At 47.5% G+C, this 25135-nt stretch overlaps 1 protein-coding gene across 1 annotated transcript in view; it reads left to right on the top strand.

Annotated features, from left to right (window-relative positions):
• The first annotated feature begins 728 nt into the window (after positions 1 to 728).
• The window catches only part of LOC119446814 (monocarboxylate transporter 9), a 38956-nt gene continuing 14549 nt past the window's right edge, over positions 729 to 25135 (top strand). The window contains exon 1 of the mRNA XM_037711377.2: positions 729 to 1040. The gene's annotated coding sequence lies outside the window, so the exon portion shown is untranslated. The remainder of the gene's footprint in view (positions 1041 to 25135) is intronic.

Below are 25135 nucleotides of genomic sequence, written 5' to 3'. Positions count from 1 at the left end.
TGAGAATAGTTCGTCCCTTCGTCGTTGTGGAAAGTCGTACCCGTTGACTGATCAGGTGAGCCTCTATGAGTTCTTCGGTGGTATTGTGAAGCCCTAGCTTCAGCAGCTTGTCGGTAGACGTACTGATTGGTAAGCCCAGAGCCCGCTTGTAGGCTTTGTGCAAGAGGGCGTAGATTTTCCTGATGTCGGCTGGAAATCAAGAGTGCGTAAGGTACGCAGTAAGTGACTCGTAAAGACAACGAAAGCGGGAAGTCAGGTTATTGCTGTGTACGAACAGTGCGCGCGTGCACAACAGCACGAGAGAAGGCACCGCCGGTGGCGTTCGTGCTTAAACTCCGCGGACGACGCCAATAGCGGCTAGTAACAATGCGCGCAACGAACCATCGCCACCGGACCAGGATGAGAAGGAGAGCCGCGGTTCTCGGGCAGCGCCGACGACAGCGCGAGGAGCCGACTTGCATCGGCCATGCAGTGAAACAGTGCGGCGGCTATCTAATCTCATTTGGCAGTGCCACCAGGCACCTTGAAACGCGCCTCGGAAACATGCAGACCACTCAAACGACACCGCGCTTTCTCTCGGCGATAAATGCAGAGAGGGAGAGCACCAGCGACGAGGAGGTGAGTGACACGGGGCTCTCGCTTTCCGCGCTGCTCTCCTCCTCCGCCGCCGTCCGGTTCGACGCGGCGAGAGGAACAACCAGAAACGGGCTTCACCGGCGCTCCTCCGAGCAGCCGCCGCGCTGTCGGCCAGAGTGCAAAGCGTCGCCCGTCGGAGCGGTAATCCCTCGCCACCATCCGCGATTGACGAGTGGCATCGGCGACCACCCTTTGACGTAAGCGGTCCCCACTGGCCGGTCTGGATCTTGCCAGGACTCGTGCGTCGCGCGTCTGAGGAACCCCGCGCACAACCGGCGCGGCCAGCACAGAGAATCGCAGGTGGCTGCAGGGCGGCTCGTCGTCCACTGCGCTTCCTCGCAACACCGCGCTCTTGTGTGCTCAAGTCGGTCGCCTTCCCGAGAACTCCGCTACCCGGAACACAGGTCAGTCTCGCTTTACGAGCTCCGCTCGGGTCACGTGTCGCGACGCGTACTACTGGCATAATATTCGATTACCGCACGCTTAGCGAATAGCCTGGCGCATATTCCGCCGAAGGAAAACAGAAAAGGCCGTCAATTTTCCTATGAAAGAAAGAAAAGACGAAACCGCTCGGTTTGGTTTAATTAAATTTTCTCAGACAGCGCAGCTCCCTCTTCTTTCTCGTTGTGTCGACACCAGCGCTTACGCTTGTGGATGGGTAGCTAACGTTTCCGCATCATCGAGCACGACCCGCAGGTTTTCAAACTGCATGCACCCTAGCATCGGGGACAAGAGCGGATAGCGCCAGTGAACATGCGCACAACTAAAAAGAAATGTAGATCATTACAGAATATTTAAATCATAACTATTATCGAGTTAATATAAGAAAACTATTTTCAGGCACATCGAGTTAGTAAATTACGTTTCTGTAAAAGCAAAACGGCCGCTCTTACCCTGAAATGAAGCTTGGTAATTAAGCCAGAAAAGAACGCAAAGGATAAGTTCCCGCACCATCCAATCGTGACGTCATGTATGGTGTCAGAGTACACTGGTGCATCGCTTACTGTTGAAGGACTACAGTACACTGCAAAGGATCTTAAGTGCTCAACTACAGCAAGTTTCCAAAACTTTACTTGCGTCACCAAATATGACAAAACAGTTGGAAATCCGTGAGGTCCCACTGACCTATTTATTGTAGGGGGGCTTTCAGTGCGAAATTGAATGAAGGGAAGTTTTGACTTGATTTTCTGCGATAATAATCAACCTTTCTTCTACAAATTGAATAAAGATACAAACTTGAAAGGATTTCAATGCAAACTAACTAGTCTTGCTCAGTCAAAACCAGGCTGCGAAAATCTGAATTTGCAATGCGCAGCTAGCATGCGAACCCTTTAACGTGGCTTTTAACGCACGAGATTATGCAGAATGACGGGCGTGGTCGCACTGGACAGCTTATTTTGGGTTCCATTCACTGACAGTAAGACTCGTACCTACATGCTTCCGCAATTCTTATGATACCGCTGCAACGATTGCATATGCGAACGCGGAGTGATATTCGTCAAGAGGCACAAAGTTGAGCATCGTCTACTATTGTGTTTCTACTGACCTGCCGCCCCGTGTCCGATATGTATATAGACGCTAATGTTGTTGCGGTCTTTATGTCACAACGAACAGGAAGCGAGCACGGCTAAGATAACGCGGAAAGGAAAATGAGCCACGTAAAAAGACTCAACACTTGTCTTCCGCAATTGCAACAGGCCACAAAGAGTGCCGGATAGGGGAAACGAGAGCAGGGAGAGAATGTGTAGCAGCCCGTGCGCTATTATTGTCGGAACATAACGCGGTCATTTATGCGTGCACAAAGAAAAAATAGTCACGGAACAGCAGGCGATTTTTTTTTTTTTTTAAGACTATGAAGAAAAAAAGTTACAGTAGTTGAACTGCGACAGAAATGGTGCGTGGCATAGTACAGCCTTTGTGGGGGGAATCACTCGGAAGCGCGCTTTGGCCCCTGTTGAGTGAGTAAGTGCAACAACTTTATTGAATAAACCAACGAATTGAGGCCTGGGCCACGTCAGGGGTGGTCTCCCAGCCGCCTCTCGAGCTCGCTGGATGGCCCATAGTTGGTCTTAGCTGATCAGCGCGGCTCTCCACCACGCCCCAAGCTGTTCTGAGCCCGTGTTACTGCAGAAAGTTTACTGCGATTTGATGTGCGCTGTGCCTCACAGCCATTATATAAAAGGGAAAGCATACGCCAAAAATTCTGTTTGTCGGCTACTTTTATGTCCTCACTTAAACAAAAAAGCATATTAGCACGCAGAAAAGCGTACTTGTATTTAATTTAGAAGCATAACAACTTTCACCACGTAAATTCTGATCCAAGTAATTTTTGTTTTCACCACGTAAAAAATTTTTAATTTGAGTCCCACCATCGCAATATTTTGGTTTGCGCTTCGACTTCAGCTCATAGCATATTGGCGGGAAATACAACCAGATGATGGTGTGTGCGGCGAGGAATAAAAGCCAGGATCGCCAGGAGTTTGTAAGAATTTAAATCCTGTACGTATTTAAGGTAGATCGACATTGCGCACTTGCAAGCTACCGGAAGTTACACATATTTCATATGCAGCCGCCTACGCGTGGAATGCTAGAGCGGGCCACTTTCTTGACTGTCAACTGGGAGCACTTGCACGACACACGTTCGGTGTGTCGCTATAACCGGCGAAAAAAGTGCAATACATTTGGTGACTATTGGTGACAGACAGCTTTATTGAGCATATTTCAATAGTTCCGTGATACGTTTCTACTATTATTCCAGCTACTACGGGCCAGATGGTCAGTAGTCGGCAAAGTATTTGTTGGGACACGCAGCAAAGGGCCTTTGTGATGACACGCCCGAAGAAACCATTTTCTCAGACTACATTTATTGCATGGCCTCATTCGCAGCTTGTTCCGAGTCCGTTTTTCTTTAGTTCGCCACTTGACGTTTTGCAAACGTGAACTTCCTCTGTTGAATTGTAGGATGTCATTCCGACGAGACGCATGGAGCTCGAGGTCGCTTTGAAGTGGTGATACTGGCACGTTCGTTTCACACAAATGGCTTGCATAAACCTAGCAAAGAGATCTGCCCTTTCTTAATTCAAAGCTACTTCTCGGCACCCAGATGGTCCTAATACCGTTAATATTATCCAGGGCCCAAGTGAAAAGTTGGTGCGGTGTAAGCATCTGTTCATCATATGGTCTTAGCAGGCTGGCTACACTTCCGCCGACACCTTCGCAAGCACTATTCCGACCCGCCGGGGTGGCTCAGTCAGCTAAGGCTTTGCGCTGCTGAGCACGAGGTCGCGGGATCGAATCCCGGCCCCGGCGACCGCATTTCGATGGAGGCGAACTGCAAGAACGCCCGTGTGCTTGCGTTGTAGTGCACGTTAAAGAACCCCAGGTGGTCAAAATTAATCCGGAGCCCTCCACTACGGCGTGCCTCATAATTAGAACTGGTTTTGGCACGTAAAACCCCAGAAAGAAGAAGTATGGTTCCCTGAGATACAGCTCATCTTAGGGGCACAATTGAAGAGCTCAGGTTATCTGTGCGGACTTACTGACCTGTAGCAGATTGGTGGAATTTAACTCATTCTGAAGCTTTTGCCCAATACATGCACGACGCGATCTTAGAGGCGAGAATCTCGTGGTCAGCGTTGTCAAAAGCCTTGCAAAATCGATAAATATCCCAAGTGTAAACCAATGCTTTTAAAACTTCCGTAAAACATAATTTTTCAGTGTGAACAAAGCTTCTTTTGACCTACTGTATTGACCTATGCTTCATTAAAAATTATTGAATTCATGTTTTACGTCAATACCACGAATTGATTGTCAGGCGCACTCCATGATTGTGACCGTCTGGGGTTCTTCAACGTGCACCCGATGCACAGTATATACAATACACGGTTTTTGTATTCCGCCTCCATCAGAATGCGGTCGCCGCGACCTAGGTTTTACGAAACCAAATTGTGAATCAATGATTAAGTTCTTGGCAAAAAAAAAGTGATCTTACAAGAAAAGCTTCTTGATACCTCTACAGCAACAGAGAGAACAGATATTGGACGGCAATTTGATGCATTACTTCGCCGCCTCTGTCGACAACAGATACCTTGGCATTTTTCGTTGAGGTAGAAAATGTACACCTTCATTGAAGAGATTAACGATGTGAAAAAGTAGAGAAGTAGTAAATGGAGGCACACGCATTAGGAGCTTATCATTATGAAATTGTCGTTGTCCAGAGCCCTTCTGTAACGCAGGCCAACGAAAGCGTTGAACACTCCACACTCGTCCGTAGGCGAAAGAGATGTTTGCCCAATGCGAAATAGTCATTCTCTGCCTTTCATCTATTACCTTCTCTCGCTCTGTCTCCCTCGCGCTGACATTGCAACTTAATTATGGCCTCGGTAGCAAGAATCTGCGCAGTTTTTGTTTTTGTTGTGTTTGTTGTTTTGTTTTGTGCGTGCGTGCGTGCGTGCGTGTTTTCAAAGCAGTTATTAAAGCAAGCTATTTGCCTACCATCTCAAAGACCCTAATTCTATCGCTGTTGGAAGCGTGGTCTTCTTGTGTTGGCCTTATCATCATCTCATCGTCAACCTATTTTTATGTTCACTGCAGTACGAAGGTCTCTCCCTGCGATCTCCAATTACCCCCGTCTGGCTCTAGCTGATTCCAAGTTATGCCTGCAAATTTACTAAATTTGACCCAGATAAATGTACTCTTGCACAGATTCTAGAGCCTGACTGCCAGTCATGAATTTTTTTTCCCTTGATGCCAGAGTATTGAGCATTACCTTTGTCTTCTGCATATTAATATTCAGTCCTACGCTTACACTTCGTCGGCTAACGTCCTCAGTCATTTGTTGCAATTCATTCCCAGTGCAACAAACCGAAGCTTGTTGAAATATTCGCCGTTGACCCTCGCTCCTAATCCTTCTCAGTCTAATAGCTGGAACACTTCTTCTAAGCATGCAGTGAAGAGCATTGGAGAGATTGTGCCTCCTTGCCTGACCCCTTTTTGGACAGGTATTTTCCGCTTTTCTTGTAGTGAATTAAGGTAGCTGTAGAGTCTAGGAGAATAACGTGCTTCACTGACGTAGCAGCTCTGTTCGCTGTGGTCGTCCGCCCTTTCAGTTACGCCTTCGCCAGGCCACTTCGATTCTCGTCTTCATCTTTGCTCAAATGCGAAAGAGTCACTCAAGTCTGCTCATTCTTTACGTTGTTTCCCCGTTCATTATGTCCCTGTGGAGCAATTTGCAATGACCGGTTGGCTAGCATACACGCTAAATAACTGCCGTATGCATAAACATAATAAACACAATTCCACGACCAAAAGAAGGCTCTGCAATTTGTCCGTGCGGTAGTCCTTAACCAGACACCGCCACCAGGCAGTCTGCGTCGAATAAATCAGTGCAGCAGCCAACACATGCGCTGCGGAGCTGACGGCAGGGAGTGGAGGAAACGACCCTCGCTACGTGTAGCACTGAAACGATTCCTTCGGTCGGCTTCGAATAAGCAGCACGATGTACACACGGTAGGTATACATAATGATGACATCATTCTATACGCAGGTGCCCGCTCCGAGCGTATACAGCTTTGTGCCGGAATACAGGAGACTGCCGCGTTCATAAGTGCGTCCTCGTGCGATTAGCTGTGATAACGTACCGCGAGATGCGGGCACGGCGTTTCTCTGAACAGAACACACGCGCGTGCTTGCTTATCGCTTCTCTCGTTACCTTCGTTTTCTTTCCTTCTTGGGCGAAAAATAACAAGACTTGAAGAAATTGTCGGCCCACTTGGCGATTTCCTTAAGCGTTTGCACTGCCATCCTTGTGTTCCTTCACTTGCATCCTAAAGAAACCACTGGGCTTCTGGTAATCTTCACAGTCACACGTGCAGCCCTGTTATCGCTCAAGTCCCTACGCGCTAATAACCAGCTTCACAACAACATAAGTAAAACCGGTGCTGTTCCCATAGAGTATTGCTGGCCCGAATGTCGTTATTAGTAGAACGTAAACAAACGTCAATCGTAAACCGATTTAAATATTAGACGCGATTGTTTACATCTGCAGCTGTCCAGTGCATGGTCTGCGTGTGCCCGTGACACCAATTCGGTGTCATGCACGAACGCAGAGTGCTTGTTTGTGACGCAAGACGTGCTTACACCCGCTGTGCGACGACCTTAACGGTGCGATTACAAGGAATTACAATGACAGTAACTGCGTCGCAAGTTGCTATATTTTTTTTTCAGAACCACGATCTGATTATGAGGCACGCCGTAAATGGTACTGCGGAATAATTTGGACCACTTGGTTCTTCACCGTGCACTTAAATCTAAGTACACGGGTGTTTTCGTTTTTCGCTTCCATCGAAATGCGGCCGCCGAAAAATAACGACAAGGAAATGTGGAGTCAATACTTATGGTGTAAAATTAAGCGGTTAGGATCGCCACTGTACACTGCCTGCCATGTATGAGAGGTTATCTGCAATTGCGACCTCGTTGCACTCCAAAGGAGCTTCCTAATGGCCGCACTGAACTCACAATGTTCAGCGATTCAAACGCTATCCTTAAGTGCACGGCGGCCGGCCCTTGTTGCGCGCCACCGGTGTGGGCTGGGAACCCCAAGCTGCTGTGCTCCTAGCGCCCGAGAATTGCAGTGCACGATAGCGTGTATGATACATGGTGAGCACATTTGGACCGATCAGCCAGCTTTCGCCGGTGATTAAAGAAGTGCCGGACGCCGTGCGGTCCCATGTATCGCGTTTCAATCGCTGAGCACTCTACCTGAGGGTTCAAACCTTGAGGTATGAGCTACAATGTGTACTTTCACCAAAGTTTGTATGCGCCTGTATAGCGCCCGCCCGCGCCACAACGCGGGACGCTTTGGTTGGCGCTCTCAGCCGGTGCCTTGGTGCCGGCTGTAAAGAAAGAAAGCTTCTGGAAAGCTAGCCACGCTGGTCGTCGCAGCCGCCGCTCCGGCTCGCCGCCTCTGCCGTGCCGCGGGACGAGTTCTGTTCAATGTGTAGCGCATGCGGTAGACGTTTCTGTCGAACGTGCCTTCAGTGCTCGAGTGCCGCAAGTTCGCGTTGAGCGAGGCATTTTTCAGTAAAAACGTCTCCAATGCTTTCCGTGCTCTTTACTTGCAAATGGTCGCTAAGCAAGGACAGCGCACATCGGCAACACCAAAGAAAGCTTTACTTAAACCGATTTCCATAGCGCATGAGATCTGTATATTTTTTTTTCTTTTAAAACACAATGCGGTTGAAAGTTCGATGCGTTCTTGGTACGGCCAGATTACCCCTTTAAGTTTCGCCGCGAGCGATCGACACCAGCGCAGCGCCGAGTATTGGCCCCGCGAGTCCCTGACCTCTTGTCGGGAGAAACGAGAAGGATACCGCGTGCTGCCACTGCGGCGAACTCAGCTATACGCAGCGTCGTACTTTGCGGGGATATCACCGGGTGCAGGCATGCATCTCCAAAAGCGACAACAGGCGATGCTAATCACCCTATGCTTTCAGCTGCCGAAGTTGGGTATTCACGCCGTCTCGAATGCCTCCAGCCTAGGAGCACGTCTTTTCCTGCCATTATTGTTTGCGCTGGCGGGGAAGATAACTGTCGTTCAAGGCAAATTTACCCTGGAAGCGAGTCGCTAATCCGGTGCACTTTCCACTGCGCCTATAGTGCGCTGCCAAACTAACGCGCCTCGTATGAATAGCTCATCTAGGGAGTCTGCTCGCAGCCATACCTGAGTAGTTACCATTCGGTCAACAAAAGAAATGAAAGTGCCTCCGATTCCGCAACCAGTTCTCATGATATCATCGTGAGGTCTTTTCCAAATAAGTCCCGTCTTGCAGAGCAGCTGACGACATAAAGGCCCCTTGCATTGGTTATTTTTTAAGATTGACTTGATGGAAAAGTGTGGGAAAGCTTTAAGTGAAGCAAATTATATTAGGTTGAAGCCGGTGGAACAGGTGTCGTACTGCATCAAATTGTCTCCTCCCCCCGACCGTTTCTGGGAAGTGTAGTCTTTTGATATAGGTAGAACCTTCCTAAACGTATGCGCCACTCAAATCGCTCTCCGACAGGCAAAGTGTATGCTATGGACCGGCTTTTTTTTTTTTTTTTTTTCCACGGGCACCGCCATATTTTGTAGGCAGTGGCGCCATCTATGGGCAGTCGACATGCTGGCTTGGGCGAGCTCTCCATCTTGTATGCCACGCTTGATGGCACTTTCTGGTAGGTTGTTCTCGCGCTCCCGCGGTCTATTTAGTATGACGTGGCCTCTTCTAAATGGGAAACGGTTCTGTGAGGCATAATGAAGTGATTTAATTCGGCATAGCTGGAGTTTCCGCTGGCAATCAGTCGGACGGATGTGTGCGCGCGTGTTTGAGCGTGCAATCAGCCTCGAATATCATTTATGTATTTGTGAAAATTTGTTTCACGAATGTGACCTTACTGCAGCTTTCTCATTGTAGTTCTAAGCTGTGGTTTAGCAGGAATGAGTAGTTACGAAACATAAGACGATCCTAACAGCGTGGGTACCATTCTGCTGCGGAAGAAGTTGTGCTGTTTACTTTGACAAGAGTTCAAACTGTTATCTGTAGATACACTGCGCAACACCTCGTTTTTTGGACGAGGTTTCCGCTAACGAATAAAATAGTTTTAGTTACTAATAACAGCCTACCGTACAGTGTGACTTACACTTTTCGATTGGTCGAACGACCGACTGCGGACTGCGCGAAGGTCCTAAATCAGCGGTAGACGCTGGGTTTAGACCCGTTTGTGCATTATAGCGCATGATCCAATCATCCCGCATGACCATGCGAGATTTTATTGCGGGTCTTATCTTATCTTATAGACAGTGTGAGGTTTGTCGTTTTTCTCTTTTTTTTTTTTAGGAAGAGGATTTTCTTTCCGTTTTGTTAGTCCCTTTTTTTTTACGTTTACGGAAATTATGTCCTCAAAGATAGCCATCGGATTCTCTTTATGCGGTCCCCTTTCGATATTACTACTTTACAGGCTGAAAAGGCAATGCCGAAGCACAAAACTTAGATGTATTATGCTGGTTTACCAACCACCGTGATCGCTGTGTTGAGCAACGCCATCGGAGTCCTACAGGAGGCTAACCTAGACATAGCAGCGATTCCAGGTCTACTAGACTTGAAATACGTGAGAACGATGCCGGTGGCTGACGCAAATATATTGTAGCAATTGGCGCTCAGATGTTTCGGGGTTGCATTAGGTGGGCCGTACACAGGCATTCGTGTTCTTACGCCAAACGATCAGATAGTGAAAAAAATTTTCCAGTTCACGCTGGCAATCCAATTACGCCGCTGCTCTTCGTTGAAAAAGAACCGGGACAGCCAAAATAGTTCCCAACACGCACACACACCGATGCTGCGATGATGCGCGTCGCATGTTCCGCAGACAAGAGAAACTTCCGCATACTGTAGCTGCCGCTGCACCGAGTGGTTATTCGACTACCTCGTATAAACTGACATCGCGTAAATTTTGTACCGAGGGCGAGCTAAAACATCTCCCAATCGTTCCCCAGCACGCGATGGCAACACTAGAGTTACTGTAAATATGAGGCGTGCCGTTCAAGCAGCGCCGCGCCGGTTCACCGCGCGGCCTTTCCTGCTCTCCCGATCAAGAGGTCTATAGGCCACTTTCACCTATGCGCGCGCGCGCGCGCGCGCGCACACGCACACGCACACACACACACACACACACACACACACACACACACACACACACACACATTCTATAATATATATATATATATATATATATATATATATGGTGAACAAGAAGAAAGGGAACCGAGGGGCTCGATTTTATTAATCCTATCATATAGGAAGCCAACAAAAACGGCGCCGCGGTAGCTCAATGATAAGAGCTTCGCATTACGCGTGCGAAGCTCTTATCATTGAGCTACCGCGGCGCCGTTTTTCCATCCACTTTCTGGGGTATTTATGTTTTACTGCTAGAATTAACCCTGGGATAGTTAGCCTGCGCCACATTAATCCACTTTATTCATCCACTTTAATTTCCATTAATTTATCATTTCTTTATTTCGCTTAGTAAGTACAAGTAATTTCCCCTGTTTTGTCCTTGGTGTCTATGTTTGTTGGCGTCCTATGATATGATTATATATATATATATATATTTAAAGTAAGAGAGTGTGGCCTAAAGAAACGACTCGATGGATCTTCTTCAAATAAGGTGTGCAACAAGCAAGGACCCTTTGACTTTACATATTGATTTTCTTTCTCTGCATCCACCGTGGCTTTGGCGTTGCGCTACTATAAGCGCGAGAACGCGGCATCGAATCCCGGCCGCGTAAGCCGCATTTCGATGGAGCAGAAAGCACAAAGCGCCTGTGTGCAGTGCATTGGGTGCACCTTAAAGAACCGCAGTTCGTAAAAATTAATCCGCAGTCCACCACTATGGCGTGCCTCAGAACCATATCGTGGTTTTGCCACGCAAAACCCCAGTACATCAATGGTATTTTTTCACTGCATCTTAACACGAACTTGCCATCCCCGTATCTTTCCCCTTTATAAACCAGACCTACAAGGCACCAGCAGGCTCTCTCTCTCTCTATATATATATATATATATATATATAGCGAGAGAGAGAGAGAGAGAGAGGTGTCCATGGCATTGGACACGGTCCTTCGAAAACAGATCACAGTACGCCTGCGCGCCTCCGATCGCAGTGTATTTAATTTCGTGGTTATTAATTAAGACAGCAGAGATACATCGGTCCGCATCACTAAGAGTAGAAATAAACGATCTTTCGCTTAAATAAATTCGCGGGTGACGCTCAAAAATTGTCGTTCTCTAACTTTTCATTCTTCTTAACTTCGAACCGTACCCCGTATGAGCCGATTCAAACCGGTTCGAACTGTTATATTTTTGCTCCGTAACTGAACCTGAACCGAAGCCGAAAACTTTTCGGCCCGACGCACTGGTTTAAACCAAGAGACGCGGATGAGACGAAACGAACTTGTCAAGGCGTTAATGTCACCAGCTCTCTCATCGACATGCATTGACTGTATGGACAGGAGAAACGTAGTCAGTCTACACCTATCGTTATAGTGAAGCAGTCACGCGTATACGAAGGTGAAGACATCGCATTAGAAATAATTGAGCAACAATATCGCTTTCGTATCACTGCCCTTGAACAACAAGTCTAAATGCGGGTGTCTATTTCAAGACTATTTCAAGACCGAGCCTTGGCGGCGAGAATGGCTCCTGCACTCGGTCCGACAGGTAGTTCGGCTCGACTATCTTATCAGAGTGCACTACGCGAACAAGGAAGAGCCCGCGTACTCAGAACGACATTCAACTGAGTACAACTTTAGAAGGCAACGGCATTTGCCCCTCAAAGGCGGATGCACACGTGCCTCCACCAATGGGCGCGCACTCTAGACTGACGTCATGAGCCGAACGGCTGATGACCTCGCCGACGGAAAACATAGTCGCCCGCGCTTCGAACTGGGCGGGACTTTTGAGTGGGGCTATTTCTTTAGTCGCGGAGGAAATTGGCTGCCACACTTCGGTAATCTGGGCGGAGCCTCTCCTGCCTTCTTAAGTTGTACCTGACTATAGTTGGGTCAAAGCTGAAGCAATCTGGAAGGCTCGACTGGTGACAAGTGGCAGAATGAAAACGACAAATGGAAGCCTTGGGCTTTCCGAGAAAGTACCACGTTCTGTGGCAATATATTTAGCATAAAGTCTAAGAACGAGTATACTAAAACCTTCGCTAGCTTTAGGATTGCTATTAAATTATAATGGCTGGATCCAGCAGGAGTGGCTTCTATTCCGCGATTGCGAGAATTGCAGAAAATTGGTTAATTAAAACAATACTAATTTGTGAGCTTCAGTCAAATAGCTTAATGGTGATCATCGCAGACTTTTACACCGCTGGTGTGAATCACAGCCAGCAAAACCTGTCAATTTGATTCGGATTGTCTATTTTAGTAACTGCAGACAATCGTCATTGTTTGCGCAAAATATCTGCATAATCTTTTTGTTGGAGCAGAGAGAATTTGTAATTGTGCTTGTTTCAGGCGCTGTAAATGTCAGCTATCCGCAACACCGAGATGATTTGAGGCACTGGAAAAACAGCAATTTAACGGGCTCTGTAGAAACTCGCATGAACTTGGTGTCCGGTTCTTCGGTTTACACATTCCCAAGCTCTCTTGACTGAGCTGTTTCGACTGAGCGATTATTCTCTTGGCGAAGTCCTACTTTGTAGAATAGGCAGTGGGCTCTGCTCATTCTGTGCTTTAGGATTACGTTGGGCAATACCGAGACAACCGATTCAATCGCCATGGATGCAAGAAGATATCACCTTTGTCCCATGGTTGCGTTAAAATGGCGTCATTTCGTCGGTATGGACAAAGTCCGCGGAGCACCCCACCCACTTCCGAGTGAGACGGAGCAGAAGTTGCGCAGCTTCGTTCTACATTCCGTCTGTTCGAGTTGCCTGGCCTTGTCGATTGGACAGCCTTGCCGGCGATTGCGGAAGGTGTCTGCATAACCGTGCACGGACGCTGTGATACAACTAGACTTCTGCTCTGCGACAACTATACCGTGATCCGGCCGTCCAATGAGTATTACTGAAGGGTGCACAGGGAGCTGATAAACAATGAATTCATGGTTAGTTTTCAGGGAACCCCTGCTCGCCTTGTCATTGTTCGAAATGAGAAAGGTGACACCCTTAGGTACAAAACACTCTCGATAGTAAAAAGGTGCTAAAAACTTCGAGGACGCCTAAGCATCGCCTTTAAGAGTGGAACGCGATAGCATTCAAAGATCCCCGACTGCTTCTCACGCTTCCCGGAAACTGCAGCTTATGTAGCCGTAATATTTACCGGGAAACGCTGGCGGCGAACTTTATGCACGAAGGCGAGCTTTCTGTTAGAAACGCGGCTACCTGCATGGGCCGATCCCGGAGGTAGTGCGCAATCGCGCCAAAGAAATTGCATCATTTTCAGGTTTCTGTTATTGTTTCACACTTTTATATTTCAGTCTGAGATAATTTAACATAAAAGGCATGCGCTGTCGCTGCTTTGTTTCCTGACATTTGTTTGTGAACTGTCAATATCAAATTACGAGGAATAACTTTGTCAATAATATCATAAGAATCCAACAAACATAGACACCAAGGACAACATAGCGCAAATTACTTTTACTTACTAATTTAATTAAAGAAATGATAGATTAATGAAAATGAAAGTGGGCGGAAAACAACTTGCCGCAGGTGGGGCACAAACACACGTCTTCGCACTACGCGTGCGATGCTCTTACCAGTTGAGCTACCGCGGCGCCGTTTTCCCATCCACTTTCTGGGGTATTTATGTTTTACTACTAGACCTAACCCTGGGTATGTAATTCCCGAACTTTGCTGAGAAATGCATTGGCGTTCCAGTTAATTTTGTGCTTCAATGCATAAAGCGACACTTTGTTAAGAACCTAACTGGAACGCCAATGCATTTCTCCGCAAAGTTCGGGAATTCTTATCTCGAAACTGGTGTCATCCCGAGAATTCGTTCCAAGTGGATGCCTTGCGAACTCCACGGCTACAATTTGTAAATTGCAATATGGGCCATCAGGTAATTAGTTAAAAACTTAATTAGTGAATTTTTGTCAATTAGTCGATTTTGCTTTTCAATTTGTTGTGCAAGTAATGTCCGCCTCTTCGAGTAGACCAGCTCATTAACTAGAATTGGCTATCTGCCACAGACAACCTTAAATAAATTTTGAAAGTGTTCGCTGAAACACCCTGTATATATATATATATATATATATATATATATATATATATATATATATATGGTGACTGTAAAGGAGGAAAGAGAGCTTAATTCTGCAGCCCTTCAGGGAGCACGGCGCAGAACGCGCGTTTGCTCTCCGCCGTGCGTTCGCTCCCCGTGAAAGCGCGCGTCCCTCGCGCGCGTCCCTCGCACATACAGCATACGGCGCGCGGCGACGATTTCATCGCCGTTGGACGTCATACGGAACCTCACGGCGACGACGACGCCGACGGCAGAAATCCACTTTGAGTGTCCATATAATTGCTATCGCAATAAAAACAAAGAACCGTGACTACGCCAAGAATACATATGTATATTGGTGGCGCTATATGTGGTTTGCTTTTTAGCACTACGTATATGCGCCGAACGACAGGCATCTGCTTGGCAGGTTGGAAGTCAGTCACTCGCATATTCATTCTGACTGAACCCTCGAGGTCTGAATTGGCTCCGTAGTGGCCGTCCTCTTCTTTCTGGACTTGTGCACTTCGGAATATATACTCGCCGGCGGGTGATCAAGCAAGACCAGCTTTCTCTAGCCGACGCCTTAATAATGTTTCATAAAATTCATCGTGCATTACAACAGTGGCAACTCAGCAGGTTGGATATGAGCACCATATACCACAACATACCCAATGAACATGTAGTCAGTCAAGTCAGTCACTGACTACACGTATCCACTTATCCAACTTTTGGGGTTGTGTGCTTTCTGCGGAAATTAGTGCGTGCATGCAACATGTCTCTCGCAGTGCAGCATGTGAGACGAAGTAGAAGCGGCGATTTCTAGGATTTAGCCTGGCAGCGTCCGCTCTGCGATGAGGTAATGCCTTCGGTAACACAGCGGCTACAACGGCCGCGTCCTTGGCGCTCCCGCTCGATTCGTCTCTACCGACCAATCAGTGGGCGGCGAACCGCTGCAGATAAGCGAAAGTCTCTTCCTGTGCCTCGGATAAGACTTCCGCGGCAAAAGACCTTTTTTTCGGCTTCCGAAACACGTGAAGGACGTCGACGGCGTGTCATTTCGCGCCTGTCGCTTTCTCCTTCTATCTCCCCTGGCCAAATGCCCGCCCATTATCCAGGAAAAGGCCAACGGACACGCGACGACGACCGCCCCAGACGCTTTTCTCGTTTGCCTGCTTTATTGCACGCGCCTCTGCCGCCAACGTTGCGCGCGCTGTTATCGCGCTCGCTGCCGCGAAACGAGAAGAAATAAAGCTGCGAGAAAAAGGAATGAGGACGACTGCTCGCAAGGACGCGCGGTTTCCCCCTCTCCGTTTTACCGTTATTTGAAGAGACGTGACCCTGGAAAAGCGCGCCCGCTTGTGTCCGCTGGTCGCAATGTGCATTGGATCCTCCGAGCGCCCGACAAGCGCGTAATGGTGGCTACATGAGATGCACACTCGAGTCGTTAGCAAGATTTAGTATGTGGCGTACGAAATATTGCGGCGGGCACACAGCGCTCGCTGAACGCTCTGCTCGTGAGCGCTTCATCGAATACGTGTGCGCAGTCTTAAGAGCGTGAGTACGCTTCATTCAGAATTTCACGCACCCTAAATAAAAGCAGAGAAATTCCAAGACCTCTAGCCTTTAAAAAACATCCCGCCGAATCCATCTCACGATGAATGTCAACGTTAATGCGATTAGCATCGAAGCAATGTAGCGACATACCACATGGCCATCACCGAAATGCGTCATAAATGAGGTGTGTATGCAGCCGGGTTCCTCTCAATGATGATGATGACGATTTATTGGCATCGCCTTTGATACGGGGCGGTGACAAATAGTCACCTAGCCTGCTTGGTTTAATCAGGTATATTACAGATGTTTTCTTCATTCTAGCATTTTTGTATACATCTCCATAATCTTCTTTTTTCCTCAGAACTTCTCTATCTACCTTGCATTGCTACCTATGCCTGTAACGGATCCGGTCGTACCAGTTACTTCTCTGCTTTTTTTTTCCTACCAATGCTCTCTCTTGCTCATCTCGACTGCTGACCGGTTGATGCTTCTATCCACTTTAAATGCAAGCGCTTCTGGAAGGTGTGCGTCACCTCCGGGTCTCACTGGGCTTCGCATTCCATTAGGGTGGGCTGAGTGGTCTCCGGATTTTTGCTGCAGCATACACATGCCTCATGTTGTCACGAATATTTGCTCCCACATGTTTTTATTCTTAGGCAACCCCTCAAATAGCAAGGCACTGTCCTTTGTTTTATCGCAAAGATGTTCCCGTCCAACTTCTTTCTTCCCATTCTTGTGAATCTCCGTGGTCCTTTTTGTTTCCATTCTTTGCATCCAATTCACCGCGGTCTCTGTTTCTCTCACTTTCTTTCTGATGACTTTCACTTACCCCGTACTTGTTCGCCCTTGACCTCCGTTCTGTGTCCACACATTTGCCAGGTTTCTCGCGCTTCTCCCTCCGCCATCTAGCGGCGCCAGAAATCACGCGTGGCTCTCGAGTGAATGTACATTCGGACGAGATTGTCTCAATAAGATATGCCGCGGATGTGATTCCGCCCAGCTCCGGAGACATCTTTTATTTTTAAAGACGCTAGTGTGTCTCGGGCTACCTAAACGCGAGAAACCTTGTATGTCTGTCACTGGATTCAACTGCCCGGCCAAAACCAACTAGCGCTGCTGGCACGGGGTCATACACGTCAACATTATACAGAGCAAAGGAAACCTCAGACCCATTTGAGGCAAAATATATGTACATAACCGTGATCCGCAGCGTTTATTTAATTAAGAATACACATTGGACTGTTTTTTACGTTAGTAAATGAAAAATCAACGCGTTAGAAATGGTGTCGAAGAGACGCTACGCGTTAAAAACAAGCCGACTGAAGCCGCGGCTTTGTAGCCGGCTTTAAGCCAACAGTAATAAAAGGTCCCAACAGGTGGCGCGAGAGCAGGGCGAACGCGGGAAATTTGAATTGAATTCAGCAAAGCCTCTATTGCATCCATCATGGGAGGAGTGAGAGGGGAGGGAAAGAGCGTGAGGGGTGGGAGGGTAGAGAATACAGGGTCTTACGTATCAGGGGCAGCAGAAGATTTCGACGTCATTTGCAGCGAAGCAAGCAGATATGCGGCTAATTTTTCCCTGTGTCTCCAGATATCTATCGCCTTCGTTTATCCATACACCAAGGTATTTTGTATTCTTTTACCCGAGGTATTTCGTGGCCCTGTGTCAACACCGTGTGTTCACTGTTTTCATTGTATACCATAAAACTTTTTTTTGTTATTCAAGAGCGGCACACACCCAGTGGGCAATGTCAAAGAGGTTTATTGAAGAGCGGCACGTCACACAGACCCAGTGACCCAAGTTGGTTGGCTTCGGACCCTGTTCCCTCAGCACAGCCCGACGCTGTATCCATTTAGACCACGGACAGTGGTGGTAAGAGCCAAGAGCGTTTTGGAGCAGGTTCTGTAGCAGGAAAAAATGACCATTTGGAGCAGATTTTGTGGCAGTCAAAAAAGATGACTCTTAATGGTTGTCGGCCAAACACTATTCCTGCGCGTCAAGAATGGTTTCAGCATTGCGAATAGTCTCGAAGATAATCCGCGTACGCGACCACTCACGACCAAATTACAACCATCACGCGGCCACCAATCTTATTTTAGGCCTAGAGTTGTCCAGTTAATAAAAAGGCCGAGCTACAAATCCGCAGCTTTATGCGCGCACACAGATAAACGTGACACAGCAAAGCGGCTAATAACATGCAAGGGGGTAAGTTTCAGTTTGCCGAGTGCCACGTCACAGACGCCGTACCGAACGTGCGAAGCGCCCGTCATCGGTTCAGGACCACTTTTCCCATCACGGCCAGGCCGCCGGTACGAACTACGATTGCGGGACACGCCAACAACGCGAAATTGACCGAGCGCGTGCTACTAGGCTCGAAAGAACTTCGTCCTAAACTACACACAACCCGCCAATATGGCGCATAGAGTTTCCTAATGGCGAACCGCAAACATGCGGGTGCGAGCACTGAGTTGGATTAGCTGCATGACCCTACAGCTCGTTTAGCTTGATGAATGGCAGGAGATGCGACGGCACTCTTTTCACATAAGGCGGAGGTGACTGCCACCTTGTGTTTACCGCAACTCCTCTTCGCTGTGGCCTCCTAGATAGCGCGGCGTTTCTCGTCCTGGAGCAGCATTGCAGCAATTTTTGTCACTTGAAACATGGATGTAGCAGCTTTAGTATAGAATGTAGCAGATTGGAGCAAGTGTGACAGCATTCCCACCACCCAGTGGCCTAAGTTGGCGGAAAAATGGTTAGAGACCGAGACAGGCGGACAGACAGAAAGATAGTCCCCTGAAAGTGCCTGAAGTTCCCAACGAATGATAATTGCATTAATATTATTATCCAGATCCCACGCACTGTGGGAATCGCATTATGCAGTTAGCTGCATGGCTGTCTAGCGTCGTTGCGGATTCTGCAAGGCAATCAATTATGTGCGAGACTCAATTAAGCATAGTGCGAGTATGTGACGACAGCAGCAAGGCGAAGATAATATAACAACACGACGGTGTAACAGCGATGGCATACCAACTGGGTTTTTCTTTTTTAACTAGCGACCAACCGTTACGACCTGTTTCGTTCGTTAGACCTGGGCTAATTCCGAAGGCGGTGAAGTCTTACACGGCGCGTCAGAACGCTAGCTCAGCCACGAAAAAAGATTGAGAGAAACTGTCGCTCTGTCGCTTTTATGAGCAACTTTTTATGCGACGTGACGACGCGAAGGACAAAGATTGACTTTCACTTGCCCATTTCATTCCCGAGTCTGTGGTCCATTGGAAGCTGGCGCGCGCAAACGTGCTCTCGCTCGTGCGGAACGCGCCAGACGTCTGGAAAAGCTAGCTCGCGTTTCATGGCCGATGATCGTTTCATGGCTGGAGCATCGGGCTGCTCCGCTGGAGGCTGATTCCACTATATAGGACACTTAAATTCTTATTTTAGTTTTTATCGCTGAATCATAAAACAATGTGAGATAGGAATCCCCCCCCCCCAAAAAAAAATCAAGCAAGTTTGCACTCGGTCGCGCAAAGCTTAGGCACAGCGAAGCTTACTGGCTGCTGCTGCTAGGTATGAACTTGGTTGCTGCTAAGTCTTAACTTGGTTTAACTTAACTACGCATGTAGGAAGGTATTCTCGAGCGATCATTTTCGGCGGGACCTTCCCTTTCGCGACATTTCGCGTGACTAGCAATGGACGCGTGGGCGCCTACGAGCGACAGCGCTCCTGGCATGCCACAAACGCAGGCAGGCTAACCAAGTTTCGTGCAGTGCCAAGAACGCTGTCGCTTGCCGACGCCGAATGCGTTGGAGGCAAGCCGCTCGATATCAATCGGCCAGCTTCGCTGTGTCTTGAGCTTTGCGCGGCCTAGTGCAAGCTTTCGCTTTTTTTAATGCGCAGCATATATCTTGCCGGCGGCTCTGTCCGTCCCTCCCGCGTCCCACACCCCTACAGCGCATGCGAGTCCTCTCCGCCTCTCTCTCCTCTCCTACGCTCCCCCTCTTTCTCTCCTCTAGGAATCCGGAGCGGCGCACACGACAGGTGGTGCGACAGCTGCATACTCCGCTGGGGGCGCCACGGTAGTTCCGCGGTATGAAAATGACGGAGCGCGCGCGCCTCATTCTCTCTCCTGTGCAGCGCCGCGATCAGCGCTCGGGCCGCTGCCGCGAAACCATCTCCCGCTCAAGCTAACCATCTCCCCGCCGCTTCGCATCCACACATGGTTCCCTTTAGCGGGAGATGGAGTATTTTTTTTTCTCCTGGCTCAGAGCGCCGCGGAGAGAAGAGAGGCAGGGGTCGGGAAGGCAGGGAGCTGGCGAGGAGGAGACCGCGTGCTTGCGCACGCGGTCTCCGCGTCCTCCTCCTCCTCCGGGTTGTCATGGCTACCACTGCTACGCACCACAAATTACGGCTGGCTTAAACAGCTTCGCTGTTCAAGATCGTCGAAGTATGCGTAAGCATTGTGCCAGTTGCTCATCTCCACGCAGCGCGGTGTCATTATCAGTCTTATCGAACTTGATCCAACCAGCATAAACACTTATCAAGCTTTATCGGTCGTTATCAACCTTATCGGACTCGATCCGACCCTTATCAACCCTTATCGGCCGTTATCAACCTGCGAAAATGGATCGATGTCCAGCGAAGCTGTTGCAAGACCACCACTACAGCTGCTGATATGCAGTGCTTTATTGATGGTTCGGATGCTTGTTTTGAGCTTGTTCTTTATTGAAATGTATGCTGTTCTGTATGTTGTATGGGTGATTTCAATTAATGTATGCACTGTTCGCTTCACTTTGCTGAGCGCTTGTAGCCTCAGCCTTACGGGAGTCGTTGCTTACGGGGGTATCAGCGATTGCATCCATCTTACGTGACGGACGGACAGGTTTCCTCGTTTTGTAGGCATAGAAAGGCTTACGCATTTAAAAAACTTAATTAAATTCTGGTGTTTTACGTGCAAAACTCAAGATATGATTATGAGGCACGCCGTAGGGAGGGACTCCGGATTAATTTCGGCCAGCAAGGTGCACCAACGCACGATACTCGGGCGTTTTTGCATTTCGCCCCCATTGAAATGCGACCGCCGCGGCCGGGATTCGATCCCGTGCCCTTGGGCTAAGGAGCGTAAAGCCAAAGCCACTACACCCCCACGGCGGATAGGTGGGAATCTACCTACCGCGAAGCGCCTGGGATTAGCCAAAAATGCTTTGCATTAGAAAAGAAACCAATTAAGGCACACAGTATAAATCAAGCAAAGCCATAAATCGAGCACGTCACTTTCCGTATGCATAATGCTATCGAGCATTGCATACATCACAGAAAATGATGCTTTTTTTCCACGCATTGAAATAATTTGTTCATGTATTACGTTTGTAATCACCCTGCTGTAATGCCCTACGGGGCGATGCAGGTAACTAATAAATAAATAAATAAATAAATAAATAAATAAATAAATAAATAAATAAATAAATAATGCGCCATGATTCAGCACATGCTGCGAGCAGCGATAAAACCCTGCGATAGTTTCGTGTTCTTTGGTACCCTTCTGCATTGCCTATCCTACAGTGAAATCACGTGCAATCACAGATAGGAAAAGCAGGGAAAGGTATGTTGGAAGACGAAATCCCGATTGGCTATATGCATGACACAAAATGTGTTGAATGACACACACATGTGTGCTATTCGTTGAGGAGTGCGCATTAATCCGGATGCCCACGGGACTGGCCCATGTTTTTAAACTGCACATCTCCGCGAGATCGGCACATGGAGTAGGCTAAAAACACACATACTCGAAACAGAAAAGGCTGGGTAACTTGCTAAGAAAATCTTTAAAAAAGCGTCTCCGACTCAGATTACCGTAATGTCGTCGAATAGGAGTTAAAGGAAAATGACCATGGCGCCCCCACACGGAGAACGAACGCATTGCATTTCACGTCGCTTTCTTGAACCTCGAAACTCTGCTCCGAGTAAAATTCACGTATTCATTTTCGTCTTTAAGAAACGTTGAACGCACTCTCAAATGAGTAAAATGCGAAGAGAACAGATTTCTGGTGACGGCCTACCAACTGCAATCAACCAATGAATTTTTTTTTTTTTTGTCTTTAACGTAGCGCGCGTGTGACATGACGGCTGAAAACTAGAGCCTGAGAAGTCAAGGCTACTAAAGGAGAGTCACCGAGAAATCTAAAGGAAGTCACTGTGATCAGCCCTGCTAGGCTGATCTCTCCACTTATTGGACTAGTGCATTCTTGCAGAACGTCAAAATATGCTGGGCGAAAATGCAGCGGACTCTCTTGTTTTAGAGCGAAGCAGCTAGCGTCTAGTTGGCCGGAACTTTGCGTGTCCGCGTGCGCGGTTCTCACACAAAAAATGTGGGCCGATTCCGGAGACCGTGCAAAGAAGCGTGCTGCTTCTCAAAGAGGCATCACAAGCTGCAAACAAGCTATCACGTCAGCAGCTTGTTTGTAAGTCGTTTCTCACGAATTTTCGGATGCAGTTTACTTTGAGAAATGCAATTAGTTCAATACCGCACTTGCGCTTGGCGGAGGGCCTAGGAGAATGCATGCTGCGCTTCCGCACACACGTGCGCGTGACGTATACGTCACTTGTGGTGGTGGTCTACCGTCGGTAGCAGCTTCGCTGTGTACATCCACTTTCACAGGGTGGAATGGAGGCGGATTTTTTTGTACATGCGCGCTACATGAAACGGGACCGTTCACAAAAGGCTATCGCCGAGTCGTTTCCAAGTGGGGGTCCTCGCCGTCGCGCTGAACACGAAAACGAGCGCATGCTCTGATTGTCTACCCATGTGTGCGATCGGAGCGCAGCACCAAAAATATTAAAGAAAAATTCACGTTTTCATGGTTTTTTTCTCTTTCTTTTCATTTCTCTACATCTTCCTTTTGTACATATTATACCGAATAAACAGAACGCCGACCAAAATGGTATTCTGTTTGAGTGAACAGGGTTTCCATGTGGAAGTCGAAACGTCAAGGTCTTCGACAAAAACATCATTTTGGTAGGCGTTCTGTTTTCTCTTTAACGTGTATCTATAGTTCCCGGCCAGAGGAGATGTCGTCCAGTTATTGATTTCATCTTATTTTTGTGTGTGCTGCCGTGACGGCTCCACATCAGAAGTGGGGGAACAGTTGTTCCTGTCATGCTCTTACACCAAAAGGTTTCACAGCTCCCGTAACATTGTTACCGTGCCTGTGGCATACCGCGGCACAGCCTACGAGACGCACCGCGTCGCCAACCACGGAAGCCTCGTGCTGAGTGCTGTAACACTGCGACGTTCGGCTTTCGTCTTCGACTCGCCGCACCTTAGCTATGACTGTTGTCGAAGGCTCGGTCAGGTAGATACAGGCGAGCCGGGTAAAGTTACAAACAGTCAAAGCGCAGTGCTGGAGCAAAAGATCTCGCTGGAGTGAAAGTTCCGGCAAGGGCTTGTCTTCATCGCCCTGTCGTTACTTCGCATGCATGGCTTCGTAAGTTGTAAGGATGTCCTACAAAGCACTGTGAAGAAAGACTTTCATTTGAATCAGCATACCATGAGATATTTGATTACACAACATGAAGATGACGTGCCACTTTATATATCTATTATTATTATTATTATTATTATTATTATTATTATTATTATTATTATTATTATTATTATTATTATTATTATTATTATTATTATTATTATTATTACTAATTCCAATACACAGTTTACGGAAAACGAACTTGCTGGACCACAGAACTAAGCCTATTGTTCTTTCTAAATTTCAGCTTAGTCAAATGATTGTTCGCTCGAAGTATATGTAAAACCTAAGAGAGCTTCAACCGGACTGACATCACATGTTGATCAGAACTGTCGTCGCCGCTCTTTTAGATGCAAAAATACTTGTATTTTTCTGTGCTGCAAGATGCATCATGCTTTCGAGGTCCTTTTATGGTCATCGGTGTGTGATGTGCTGGTCAGTGCTTGTACAGTCCTGGCATATACAGCGTAGCACTCGATACAATAAATACCACGCATAAAAAAAAGAAAAAAAAAAGAAGAAACAGAGTATCGCCCAGTGGCTAAGGTAACCAGTTATTGCGCCGGCGGCAGTGGTTCGAAGCTATACCGCGGGACACTTGATTTTTATTGAAATTAGTTACAGTGTGCATCACAATGACGTCACGTGATGTAATCGTGACGTCCTCTCTGTATACGCCCATATTCTCTCCGCGTGCCTATAAGGCGAGAAATGCAACACTTAATCTCATGCAATGGTCATGCTTGTGGACCGCAAATGTCACGACTTCTGTATCCCTTTTGTAACATTGGCACATTCATGTGAATTTAATGTTTCTACCCCCCCCCCCCCCCCCCACCTCCTTGTGTCAGTGACGCATACCCATTCTGGAGGATTAGCCAAGAACGGGCGCACACCTCTAGTGGCGCATATCGAATGGCTAAATCGCAGAAAACCGCGTAAATCAAAATTGCTCCAGAATATAATGCGATATTCCATTAACAGATCGGAGTGCTTTAGAGATGCCTATGAGCCGACATTATGTATTCAGGCTTTATGTGATAAATTATTAGTATTAATAGTATTATTGTTATGATTGATTGATTGATTGATTGATTGATTGATTGATTGATTGATTGATTGATTGATTGATTGATTGATTGATTGATTGATTGATTGATTGATTGATTGATTGCGTACAACAGAGGTCACACACTCGCTCTATACTTTGGCGGTAAACATAGAGGGTTTATATTAACCCATCTGCTGGTACTTGAATAATATCTTGAATTCAGCTAGTAGATTACACATATCGAAAACACTTGACGATGCTAGTGACACGTGATTGCATTCTTATCAAATATAAACTTTGCGTATACATTCACGAATACTTCCGGCGGGATACCGACACCCGCGCCAACCCACTGGGAGGTCATGGGCAAAGTCGCCTTCGATATGTCCTATAGAACCTATCTGGCGTTTGCCCTTATACGAACAATTTGAGCACAAGAACTCTCACCTGACTATGCGCCTTCATTCCGTGCACCTGCCCGTTGCACCTTTAAACACACGTGTTCGCGCTGGACGCGGCGGCGTGTTTAGCACTCTTGTCCGGACATTGATAATGACGGAGGCTATGGTGAGATGCATATACGGAATTCGGCACATACTTATAAATAACAAGTA

The sequence above is a fragment of the Dermacentor silvarum genome, chromosome 3 (assembly GCF_013339745.2).
Source record: "Dermacentor silvarum isolate Dsil-2018 chromosome 3, BIME_Dsil_1.4, whole genome shotgun sequence".
NCBI lineage: Eukaryota > Metazoa > Arthropoda > Arachnida > Ixodida > Ixodidae > Dermacentor > Dermacentor silvarum.
The sequence above is the reverse complement of the archived record's forward strand: the minus strand, read 5'-3'. Positions and strand labels throughout refer to the sequence as shown.